Source organism: Anolis carolinensis, chromosome 2, assembly GCF_035594765.1.
Source record: "Anolis carolinensis isolate JA03-04 chromosome 2, rAnoCar3.1.pri, whole genome shotgun sequence".
Classification (NCBI taxonomy): domain Eukaryota; kingdom Metazoa; phylum Chordata; class Lepidosauria; order Squamata; family Dactyloidae; genus Anolis; species Anolis carolinensis.
The window spans coordinates 53,188,079-53,200,482 of NC_085842.1; positions in this window are offsets into that span (position 1 = coordinate 53,188,079).

Sequence of the window (12,404 nt, forward strand, 5' to 3'; positions counted from 1 at the left end):
CCTTTTTTGAAGTTATCCAGACTCAGTCGTTCAATATCTATAGGACAGCTTATAGGGATTTGCAGTTCGCCCGGATAAAGGACAGCACGTTTCAGTTTTATAGTTTTTTATTGTCCGGCGGACGGCACAGTTTTGAGGTAGATCAGCGGTTTTTCCGCTTGAGCTAGCTTGCACGGCTTTATAGTTTTTTATAGTTTAGGAAGTTTTAGTATAGGCTGCGGCTTTTCCGCCTGAGCTCAGTCTGCATACCTAAAGACTCTACCAGCGTCTGAGGCAGTGGAGCCCGCTCTCAGACCTGAAGGAGTCAAATAGTGGGGCTCTATTTCCTTGCTATTTGGCTCGCGTGTGCGCACGTGGCCCAGTGGCTTTCTGGGTTTGCACAGGCTGTGCAGTTCCCAGCAACGTCCAGGGCTCCCTCGGCGGTAGACCTCGAGCCGCGGAGCACCAGCGACAGTTCTTTGGCTGGCTCTGAGGCGTGAAGCCCACCAGAACCAGGCTAGAACCTGGACAGGCCTGGCAACGCTGCTGCGAGTTCGGCCGGAGCACTCGGCCGGCTTCGACCTGCCTCATCGTCCTGCGGTGGTGACCTGCCTCATCGTCCTGCGGTGGTGACCTGCCTCATCGTCCTGCGGTGGTGACCTGCCTCATCGTCCTGCGGTGGTGACCTGCCTCATCGTCCTGCGGTGGTGACCTGCTTCATCGTCCTGCGGTGGTGACCTGTTTCATCGACCTGCGGTGGTGACCTCCCTTCACAGCGGGGAGGAGGCGTCTTTTCTCTCCTCCTTTCCAAAGCCAGCCTCGGTGCTCCTTCGGCGGCAGGCCTCGAGCCGCAGAGCACGAGGTGCTTGAAAATTTGGCGAAGTCGCCATTTTGGCAGTTTACGTCACTCGGGCAAGGGAGGTATCAAGTGGCAAGTTGCTGTCAGTTGGCATTTTGCAGCTTGCCCACTAAAATCTGGCGCCAAAGGTCACAATCTTTGTAAAGTATAGTTACTTAGTGATATATATTGCTATGGTTAAGTGTTGTGCATTGTATTATATATTGCATTTGCTTTTATTGTAAATTTACTTGCAGGTATATTGCATTTGCCTTTGTTGTAAATTTACTTGCTACTAAGAATATATAATGTCTATGCAATTTCAAGATGATGCAGATGGTATACCTCCTTCTGAGGCTGAAAGTAGGAATGAAAGGCCCCAAAGGATAAAGCACCCTTCAGCCAAGATGCTAGCCCATCTAATAGATGAAAAGGAGCTCCTCCATGTGAGGTTAGGTTCGGCATGGGAGCGAATTGTAACATTAATGGACAGAATTGAGAGCTTGGGTATTACAAGGGTGCCATCCATATTACAGACAGACCTTGAAGAGACCTTCGGTATTTGGAAGGGTTTGGTGTCTAAGATAGTCCAGGTCCTCGAGCGCATTAACACCAAGGATTCAGAGTTAGAAATAGTGAGTGTCTTAGCTGACACTAATGAGAAAGAAAATAAGGTGAGGGCAATTCTAGATGCCTTGGAATTTAGTTCTCCATCTGTTAATCTAAGGTCTGAGCCAAAAGGAAATCAGTCTTCCTTATGCAGCCATGAGACCAATCTTTTAAAATCACCTGCTGTGGCACTTAGTCTTAAGTCCAACCGCTCTAGCCAGGTATCTAAGCTAAGGGAGCGTGCATCGTCTAAACACAGCCACTCTAGCAAGTCTTCTGCTGCTGGGAGTGCCATCTCTTCCCTAGCTGCCTTGCACATTAAGGAGGCTGCACGTCTGGAGCTACAGAGCAAGGTTGCGGAGGCGGAAGCTGATGCAAAAGCAGCTGACCACACTTTCCACCTTAAAGAGGAGGAACAGCGACTCCAAATAGAACAGGCCCAAAGGCAATGTGAAATAGAAATGCTTAGAATAAGGATGGATGCTACTGCCAAAAAGGTAAAGGCTGAGACTTTGGCCAAGGTCCTAAGTGGGCAGCTCACAGAAGAAAATGTAAGTCAGTTGCCGAAGCAGGACCCTTCTTCCAAGGTGCTTGTGCATCTTAATAGCTTAAACAGCCAGCTTTCTGACGAGGAACATGAAGACTTCTCCGTTCGGTCAGAACAGGGCCCTAAAGTTGCCTTCGGGCTGCCGGAAGTTCAAAGCGTCATAGCGGGGAGCTCCTCTTTGCTCAGTTTGCCTGTGCCTCCTACTAAGATTCCCGAGCAGTCAGCCAAACCATCAAAGCCTATCACCAATTGGGCCCTACAAGCAAGTCCAAAAGGAACCATCTGTCCGTCTACAGACGATGCCTTCCCTCCAAAGGGTCAAAGGTCGACACCAGGAGCACGGGATTTCTCCCTGCAGCAGCCAACGCCACATAAGACACCGTCAACACCAGAATCCCAACTCGTCTCGATCCTTAGAAGTCCCAAAAGAGACCTCAAGGACAAGGGAGTCGAAAAGTTTTCAGACAAGCCTGAAGAGTTCCTTCTCTGGAAGGTTACCTTCAAGAGGGCAATTAGAGACTTAAAGTTGTTGCCTGAAGAAGAGCTGACCCTGCTAGGCGCCTGGTTGGGTCCAGCATCATCTTCTCAAGTTAAGAGAATATATTCAGCCCATGTAGCTGATCCCGACAAAGCCTTGGAAAAGGCCTGGGACAGATTACATCAGCGGTATGGAGCTAGCACGGAGATTGAAGCATCTCTAATGGACAAGCTGCAAAGGTTCCCAACCTTAAAGCTCAAGGACTGCAAGCTCTTGTGGGACCTCAGTGATCTTCTTGCAGAGTTAGAGTCGGCCAAGGAGAATCCAGAGTTGCCTGGACTGCAGTGCCTCGATCAGCATCTGTCCCAGCGGCAGATTCTGGACAAACTTCCCTTTGCCCTGCAGGAAGACTGGGGGAAACAGGTTTTTAACTACAAGGAGGCCCATTCTCAGGCGTACCCACCGTTTTCCCATCTGGTCCAGTTCATCACCAGAGCGGCCAGGGAAAGGAATGATCCACAGACGGGCCTGCCCACCTTATATCAAGGGATCCATACAGGGAAGGCGCCTGAAGTGGACAAGAAACCACCTAGAGAGGCCAATAGACCTGTCAGCGTAAAGGCAGTCGAAACTCAACACAAGACTGACGAACCCAGGTCAGAGGTAAAAGAGTTGCTTTGCCCTATTCACCAAAAGCCTCACAGCTTGGCCAACTGCAGGGAGTTTAGTAGGAAGACATACAAAGAAAGGCAACAGCTAGTTCAAAAGCAGGGAATCTGCTTTAGATGCTGTGGAGCAACTCCGCACTTTGCATCCAACTGCAAAGAAAACGTCAAGTGCGAGAAATGCAACAGCGTCAAGCATTGCACCGCAATGCACAACTCCAATGGTGTCTCCCACACCAAAGGGGACATTTCACCAAAGGAAAGGACAGCAAGCGAAGATACCGACAAGCCGGCTGCACCGCAGATGCAGGTGGAAGTTTCAGCAGTCGCCTGTACAGAGCTGTGTTCTGACTCGCACCAGTACAGAGTTTGTCATCCTATCTGCCTAGCGGATGTATATCCAGCCAAGAGCCCTTGGCTTAGAAAGAGACTCTATGTGGCCCTGGATTCACAGAGCGACGCCTCCCTGGCTACTCCAGAGTTCTTCCGCATGTTTGACCTTAAAACCAAGATGGTTGACTACACTATGACTACGTGTGCAGGAAAAAAGAAGTTGCAGGGTCGCATAGCATGTGGCTTTGTTGTTTTCTCTTGCGACCAGAAGAGGCAGTTCAAGTTGCCAGACCTGATTGAGTGTTCCTCCATCCCTCGGAACAAAAAACAAATTGTAACTAGGGAAGTTGTGGAGGCTCATCCACATTTGCGACGATTAAAGAATGCCATACCTGCTTTCCGTCCAGATGTGGACATTGCCCTTCTGCTTGGTGCGGACTGTCCGAACTTGTTCTATGTGAACGACCAAGTTAAGGGACCTCCAGGGGCGCCCATTGCTCAGCTGCTACCACTAGGCTGGACAGTTACAGGCCCAGTGTGCATAAACAAGATGCACCCACCATCGTCGTTGGACTCCAATCAAGCACAGGTGCTTAAAGGTGGACGTCCTACACTTGTGCGCAGTTGCCTAAGTCATATCTCGGTCTACTGCCAAGCAATAACTCCAGAGTATTCCTCCATCTTCAAAGTCTCTGAGAGAGACGAAGCCACAGCGCTCTCAAAAGATGAGCAAAGGTTTTCGGACATTATGAATGCTCAAGTCTCACGAAGTGCAGAGGTGAAAGCCTGCAAATCAACCACAGAAATCAAGATGGGCCAAAGATCTTGCCTGGAACCACACCGTTTTGAATGTTTTTCGGAGTGGCACAGTCTTCTTAGAGCAGTTGCTAGGCTTATACATCGTTTAGCTTGCAAAGATAGTGAGCCTTTACAGGTCCAGGATATGATAAAGGCTAAGAGCGTCATATTCAAGTCAGTACAGAGATCTGCTTTCAAGCAGGAAATAGCTAGGCTAGAGCAAGGGCTCAACATCCCTAATCAAAGTCTTCTAAATGAGTTAAACCCATTTCTAGACAAGGAGGGTATTTTGAGAGTTGGAGGAAGGTTAGCCAAAGCTAAACTCAAGGCGTGCATAAAAAACCCCATCATCATACCCCCTAATAGTCACACTGCATTGCTGCTCGTTCGGCATCACCATGAAAGGATCCATCATCAGGGTAGAACTCTAACTGAGGCAGCCCTTAGAAATGAAGGTCTGTGGGTAGTTAATGCCAAAAGGTTGGTCAACAGTTGTATTTTCAAATGTGTTAAATGCAGGCGCCTTAGGCGAAACTGTCAAAGTCAGTTGATGGCAGAACTACCTCAGGATAGGACTTTGACAGACCCACCCTTTTCCCATGTGGGAATCGATGTGTTTGGTCCTTGGGAGGTTGTCACTAGGAAAACCAGGGGTGGTGTTGTAAATAACAAGAGGTGGGCAGTTTTGTTTACTTGTTTAGTAATACGAGCTGTCCATATAGAAGTCATAGAAGGGATGGACACTTCATCATTTTTAAATGCATTGAAAAGGTTCATAGCCCTCAGAGGGCCAATTAAGTCAATTCGATCGGACTGTGGCACCAATTTTGCAGGTGCAGTCCTTGGCCAACCACTTTTGGAAAAGGTGGAAAGCTGAGTACTTAAGCCAGCTTCAAGCTAGAAGAATCTGGCAAAGCCCACAGGACAACATTGAGGTTAACAACGTTGTGTTGTTAAAGGACAAAGACTTGCCCCGCCATGCGTGGCCCATGGGCATTGTATTAAAGACCTTTCCTTGCCCGGACGGTAAGGTCAGGAAAGTTCAATTAAAGACTTGCAACAGAGGCAAAGTGTCCATTTTGGACAGACCAATTAGTGACCTCGTGTTGCTTATTGGAGATGTTTAAAGTTCTAGTGTTTGTATTGTTGTGTATACAAAGGTGTTTGTATGTTTTTGATTGGTAAATTCCCACATCCTGGGAATTTAGCGGGGAGTGTTCCGTCCCCCAGGACGATGGTTTGCCTTACCTATTGGTCGTTTGTTTGTTTTCCCTCCTTTACATTTTGTTTGGGCCTCTGGCTGCAAAAGCCTAGGAAAAGTGGCTTGGAATCTGCAAGAGCTGGCTGCAGTTTTCTTTGCAGTGATTGGTCAAAGAATGCAACATCTTAGGACCGCCCTTTTTACCAGGGTCTAGTCTCCATTTTGGAGCTTCATTCTGGCTATAGTCTTCCAACGTGCTGGAGCTGTGCAAGGCTAACTGGGACAAATCATCCTCAAAACCAGGCCAATCTAAGCCTATCCAAATTAGATAAGTATTGAATTATATTGATCTGGAATAGGAAATCTAGTTAGAGGAGCAAAGTTATTCCATCGCTTCTAGAACTAATCTTTGCTGTAAAGATAGGGAAGGAAAGAGTTTCTCCTTCTAATATAGGCAGCGTGATTAGGGTATAGTGGTTTTATAATCACCTTTGCCTTCTGGAACCAGGGATAATTCTGCAACTAAAACCTATGGAAATTTGTTTCATTTTCTGCAACTTTAAGATCTGTGCCAGGTTTACAACCTTGTATGAATAAACATCCTTTTTTGAAGTTATCCAGACTCAGTCGTTCAATATCTATAGGACAGCTTATAGGGATTTGCAGTTCGCCCGGATAAAGGACAGCACGTTTCAGTTTTATAGTTTTTTATTGTCCGGCGGACGGCACAATAACTGTGTGATGTAAACAAGAGTTTGATGCCAATGGAAAATATGAGATATAAAAGTTAAAGTCAATAACAGGAATTATTTATGTGAGTCCCATCTTTCTGTTCTTTTAAGAACAAATTTCCTTTTGGAACCAATATGGCAGATCTTGCTTTTCGAATTAGAAGGGAAGAAAGGCTCAGTGGAACAAAATATGACTACTCCCTTCACCCAATAAACTGTGTTTCCTGCCTGGTGCCAGCAATTAAAAAAAACCGTTTTAAGGCTATAACTTGTGACAGAGGAACAAGGCAGCTGAGATTGGGAAATGCCTATATCTAAAAAGAGAGATCCACTCAATCCACAAGCCCAGTCCATCTGGAGACACTTGGGTTCTTCAGCCTCCGGTTTGGAAATTCATACTGTCAAAGTTTGTTGAGAATGTCTACTTTCAAAGGTGCATTTTTGAGACTTTGCAGTTTATCATGTGTACCATTCCCAGAAATATGATAATAAATCTTTAGTTCTTCTAATCATAGCATATTCCCAATGCTCTGCAAAAGAAGATGGAATGTACTTTGACGGTCATTTGTTGTTTTTCACTTCTTTTTCTTTTGTAATACTCCATCCATGCACCTGCCAGGCAGTTCCTCTGTTTGTATTGCTTGATTCATTTTTATAATAATGTTTTTCTTAAATATTTAATATACAAAAGCAACAAAGAACTCCAAGGCTGCATTGACCCTAGATAGTCCTTTCCATGCATCATTTCTCATTTCATTTAATACCTTCCATCCAAACGATCATCTGCCATAAGCAGACAGCAAGGGCAAACAAGACACCAGGTACACAGTATCAAAGGTTCTGGAATGTTTCCTAAGTAAAACAGTAAAAAAAATTCTTTACTCCTTGGGGAACTGAACTAACTTCCCCCTAAATGTAATATCACAATAGACTCAGTAGTTCAGTAGAAGCAATTCAAAGTAAAGCCATATATTTCATGCATTATCCATCTCTCTGTAGCTAATGCTGTTGAAATTACTCAGTGAAATTCTTATCCTATATGAATTTCCTGAAAGTCATGTTAGGAAGCCCACTTGAAACTTGCTTATCCCAGAATTACTCAGCTGAGACCCATTATAAAGCAAGGGAAAGAGCCTTATTTCCACAGCCCTGTTTGATCTTACGCTAAAAGCAATTGTGAAAAATCATACGGGTGCAGTCATGATCTTCCATACAGGTTTACCCAAAGGGTGAGGATGTTGGGGAACTGTTCTTCCTCTCCTGCTGAACGTGATCAGCAATTGTATGGGGGAAAAAAATCTGTAAAAGAAAAGACAAAGGAGATTTAACAGATCTTTCCATACAGTTACCATACAAGGAGCTTGTTGTATGATCAGCCTTAGGCAGTAGTGAGCTAAGTCAGAATCCATTGGGTCAATGCTGTGGGATCTTTTTTTACATATTAGTAGAAACTATTAATTGTCTGTCAATCCCTTGCACTCCCCAGTTGCACAAGAGTTTAGCTGAAACCCATACAGTAGCTGTGGAGGAGGATGAATTTTCCAGCAATGGTGTATTTTCATGAACTGTTCCTATTGTGACTTTATCATGGGTGTGTTGTTGTTGTTGTTGTTGTAATGCTTTTTTTCAAGATTGAGAACCTAAGTGGCTCACAACTTATTGCTATACAAATACACAAAAGGAAAATATCAAAATAGAATTAAAAATGCTACAATTATTAAAATTATTACACTTTTTATAATTTAATGGTAAATTAATGGTATTTTAATAAATTAAAAGCTGTTAAAAACAATTCACTCAAACCATGCAACACCCTTTGGCTCATTCTTTAAAAATTTGGTTGTCTTTAGGGAATTATAGTGAAATGAGTTTTACATATTCAACTTTTGGTTTTTTTTCTGCTTTATAAAGCATGTGTTACTGTGCAATGACTTCAGTAAAACTATCCAATTTCTAGTAAGAGACTTCTGGAACACATGGGCTGCCAAACCAGATTAAAGGTGTGATCCATCTAATTCATAGTCTGATGGTGATCTATGAAGAGTAGTAGATATTTTAGAAGATACAAAGCTGTCACAAAGCACCTTCTTTCTACCACAGGGTCCAGATTTTTTTAATAGAGCTCAGTTCCCATCTGACCAAACAGCAGAACATCTCTAAGGGCGACCTCAAATTTTGTAACATTGCTTATCATCTTTGTGTATACAAATATGCACAGAATTTATCCTTCCAAATGGGAAGAGTGGTTTAAATACATACTAGATATAAGTGATTTCAGTTGTGCACTGCATTTTTCCAATAGAGAAAAATTACACTGGAAAAATTAAAGGAGAGAGGGTGGAGTGTCCAAACAGCGAGAAACAATGATATATTTATCATTTATTTATTTAATTTATATGCCACCATTTTTTCCAGAGTAGAACCCAAGCCAACATATGTTTTGCCTTCAATCCTATAGTTTGAGACAAAACATTTGGCCAAAATAACTTACAAATAATATATCACTGCTATTTAGAAATACAGAACTTGTAGTGTGTGACATGTTCATGCTTTGTTTTGATTATAAGGCCCCACAGTGAGAGATAATGTTAGCAGTTAATATATAAACTAATACTGTTTTAATTTGACCCCAGCCTAGCAACGAGCATTGACAACAGTTGCTGTGCATACATACACAGATTTATTTATTTATTTATTTTTTAAAAAAACATTTCAGTCTCACCTATCAACTGTTTAGGAGGGATATAAATGTGAGATTGAGACTGAACCCAATTCCTGTCCTCTTTTTTCCTCAGTGAATTGAGTTCCTGCCATCCCTTCTGAGTTATATAGAGAAAAATAGGAAACAATATTGCATTTGGAGACTAAAATCATGGAAGCCTAACTTTAAGAGTGCATGAATCATGAAGTTCTCTTGTTGACTGCTGAGAAGTTGGACTTCAGCCTTTCTGTATTTTCTGGAAGTGAAACTGAAAATGATGTTTTTCTTGAAACAATGAGCCACAAAAAAAATTGCATCTCCTGTATCTTATGAAGGGACTGGTGATAAAAATTTACCATCTCCCAGGGATGCTCAACTAGCATCCAGCTTTGATTATTTAACATGCATAAGCAGCATTGTCTACTGCAGTGGATCTCAACCTGGGGTCCCCAAATGTTTTTGCCCTACAACTCCCAGAAATCCCAGCCAGTTTACCAGCTGTTAGGATTTCTGGGAGTTGAAGGCCAAAAGCACCCCAGGACTCCAGGTTGAGAAGCACTGGTCTTTTGGCACAGGAAATGGTAGGTGCAGCATGAATGGATGACAAGAATATTTTGCTGTCCTGGGCAAATGAAAAGACAGCACCTGAGGTAGGCACACTGTGACATGCACACCACTGATTCAAGTGAGGGGCATATTGCTGATCCAAAGTAGATGATGCCTCAACAGTCACTTTACTCTGCTCCTGAGTGTGCTCCACTTATCCAACTATTTGTGAGGTTTGTTACTCTGGGTGACACTATCATTTTTCTTCTCCTGTGTGTTTCCTAACATATTTGCCCGATGAAGAAGCCAGTGAAGCTTTGAAAGCTTACATGATGTATTTTTTTCTTTTTAATTGGCCCAATAAAGCTATCATGATTTCTCAGCTTTTGCAGTTTGTTATATTTCTCTATATTCTTATTCTCTCTCCCTCCCCCCTCCCCCTCTAGCACTGTTTAAACTGATATCTACAACTCTTACCACGTCATCCAATTGAGAGGGGAAAGCATGTGTGACTACCCCTTTAAGAGCAGAGAATCACCCCCTCTTATATATTCAGTAATCCTGGTTGGCGTTCTGCCTCCCCATCACATTCACATGTGGAAACTTAAGAGTTGGCAATACATTCATTTTTTACATTCTTCACAAGGTCAGTATTACTTTTTTTTTTTTTTAAATCAGGAGAAACAACAATAACTGAAAACCAAAAGATCCCTTGCCAATGGGATCCTGGCCTGCATCAATAGGGGAATAGCGTCTAGATCCAGGGAAGTTATGCTCCCCTCTATTCTGCCTTGGTCAGACCACACCTGGAATACTGTGTCCAATTTTGGGCACCACAGTTGAAGGGAGATGTTGACAAGCTGGAAAGCGTCCAGAGGAGGGCAACTAAAATGATTAAGGGTCTGGAGAACAAGCTCTATGAGGAGCGGCTTAAAGAGCTGGGCATGTTTAGCCTGCAGAAGAGAAGGCTGAGAGGAGACATGATAGCCATGTACAAATACGTGAAGGGAAGTCATAGGGAGGAGGGAGCAAGCTTGTTTTCTGCTGCCCTGCAGACTAGGACACGGAACAATGGCTTCAAACTACAGGAAAGGAGATTCCACCTGAACATCAGGAAGAACTTCCTCACTGTGAGAGCTGTTCAACAGTGGAACTCTCTCCCCGGGGCCGTGGTGGAGGCTCCTTCTTTGGAGGCTTTTAAGCAGAGGCTGGATGGCCATCTGTCGGGGGTGCTTTGAATGCGATTTCCTGCTTCTTAGCAGGGGGTTGGACTGGATGGCCCATGTGGTCTCTTCCAACTCTACTATTCTATGATTCAATGATTCAATGATTCTATGGTCAAAGCCCCTTACATTAAAGGAGGCTGACACCAGTTTAAAACCACTTCTTTGCACAGGAGCCTGTCCCAACCCCCATAAGATACAAGAGACAGTTGCTCCAGATTTAAACCATTGCTTTCTATGGGATCCTATTGTTCTGCACCAAACCCCATGGGATACAAGAAACAGTGTTCCAGGTTAAAACCATTGCTTTCCATGGGTTCATATTGTTCTGCATCAAATCCCATAGGATACAAGAGACTGCTGATGGTTGGGTAATGAAACAGGACAGGAAGCTTTTGATGGTTCTCATCCCACCCATTTTTCAGTTGTAAACGTGGGAGTAAAGTTCAATAAGAGGTAGGAGCTGGCCCATGTTCAGAGTTCTCTCCTTTCAGGATATTTCTGCCTCTTTTCAACCCTGGAACATATGATGAGCTCCATGTCTTGCCATGCTTGAAAGGAGGCTGAATTGCCCTACTAGGGGGACATTTCTCAATGTGATAAGGTGGTTATTCTATCTACATACAACCTTGGCTGGACCTAACTGTTCAGCACCAACTGGAACTCTCATTCTCAAGTTGTATTCAGACTCAAAGCAAATCCCTTCTAATAATTGCATGCTCTCATATTCTCTCAACAGACCACTAACTTAACTTATGCATTATACACACCATAGAAATGATAATATACTTTATGTTCTATCATATGAACCCAACATCATTTTTAGAAGCTCAGAACATCACATTGCATAGCTTCCCTGTTCATCCATGATTCCCATCACAGTTAGGGATGCTGCTACCTCATCAGACGGGCTCCTTACCTGTCGTACACCACTTGCTCTCCCCTTTCCCAACGGAGCCCATTACATGATATATGCATACTTCTGGTAGGGCTCCGTTGGAAAAAGGGGAGAGCAAGCGGGAGGCTTCCTGTGTTGCCTTCAGGACAATGGGGGAAGCCAGATGGCAATGCTTCCCTCCATAAGATGTGGTCCCAGGTAAGTCATGTGATGAGGGGCATGGATTTACAGGTTCTTCACGCCTCCCCTGCCGGGACCCAAAGGATTCACCACAATGTGTGGCCTTTGTGATGAGGTCTGTTTCTGAGCATAGCAGGTATAGCTTCCACTAACTACCTCAGATGCTATATTTCTGTTTCTGGATACAGTGTAGTCCCCATATCCATGGGACTGAGGACGTCATCACAAAGGCCACAGCAGCCTATGGCGCTTGCTTTCCCCTTTCGTGATGGAGCCTAGCCAGAAGTACACGTACATTGTGTAATGGGCTGCATTGCGGAAGGGGAAAGCAAGCAGCATACATTGAAGAAAGGAGCCTGTCTGCAAGACTTGTGATTTCATTTATCTACTTACAACAAAATATGGCATCTCTAGGCTTTTTAAAGTCCAGCAGCATGACTCTATGGTATTTTTGGGCTGGAAGTCCTTCATTTCAACAAAGTTTTCTGGTATTGTTCACCCATGTCTGAAAATGTTTCTCCCATGGAATTGGAGGTTGTACTGTAGTAGAAGTGTTATTCCTGTTCATATTTGCCACAATTGTCCATTGCTTTTAGGTATTTATGTCCCTGGCTGTGTTGACTCATGGGCCATGTAGTCCTGTTCCTAGTACTGTTGTGACAGATGAAGAGGAAAAC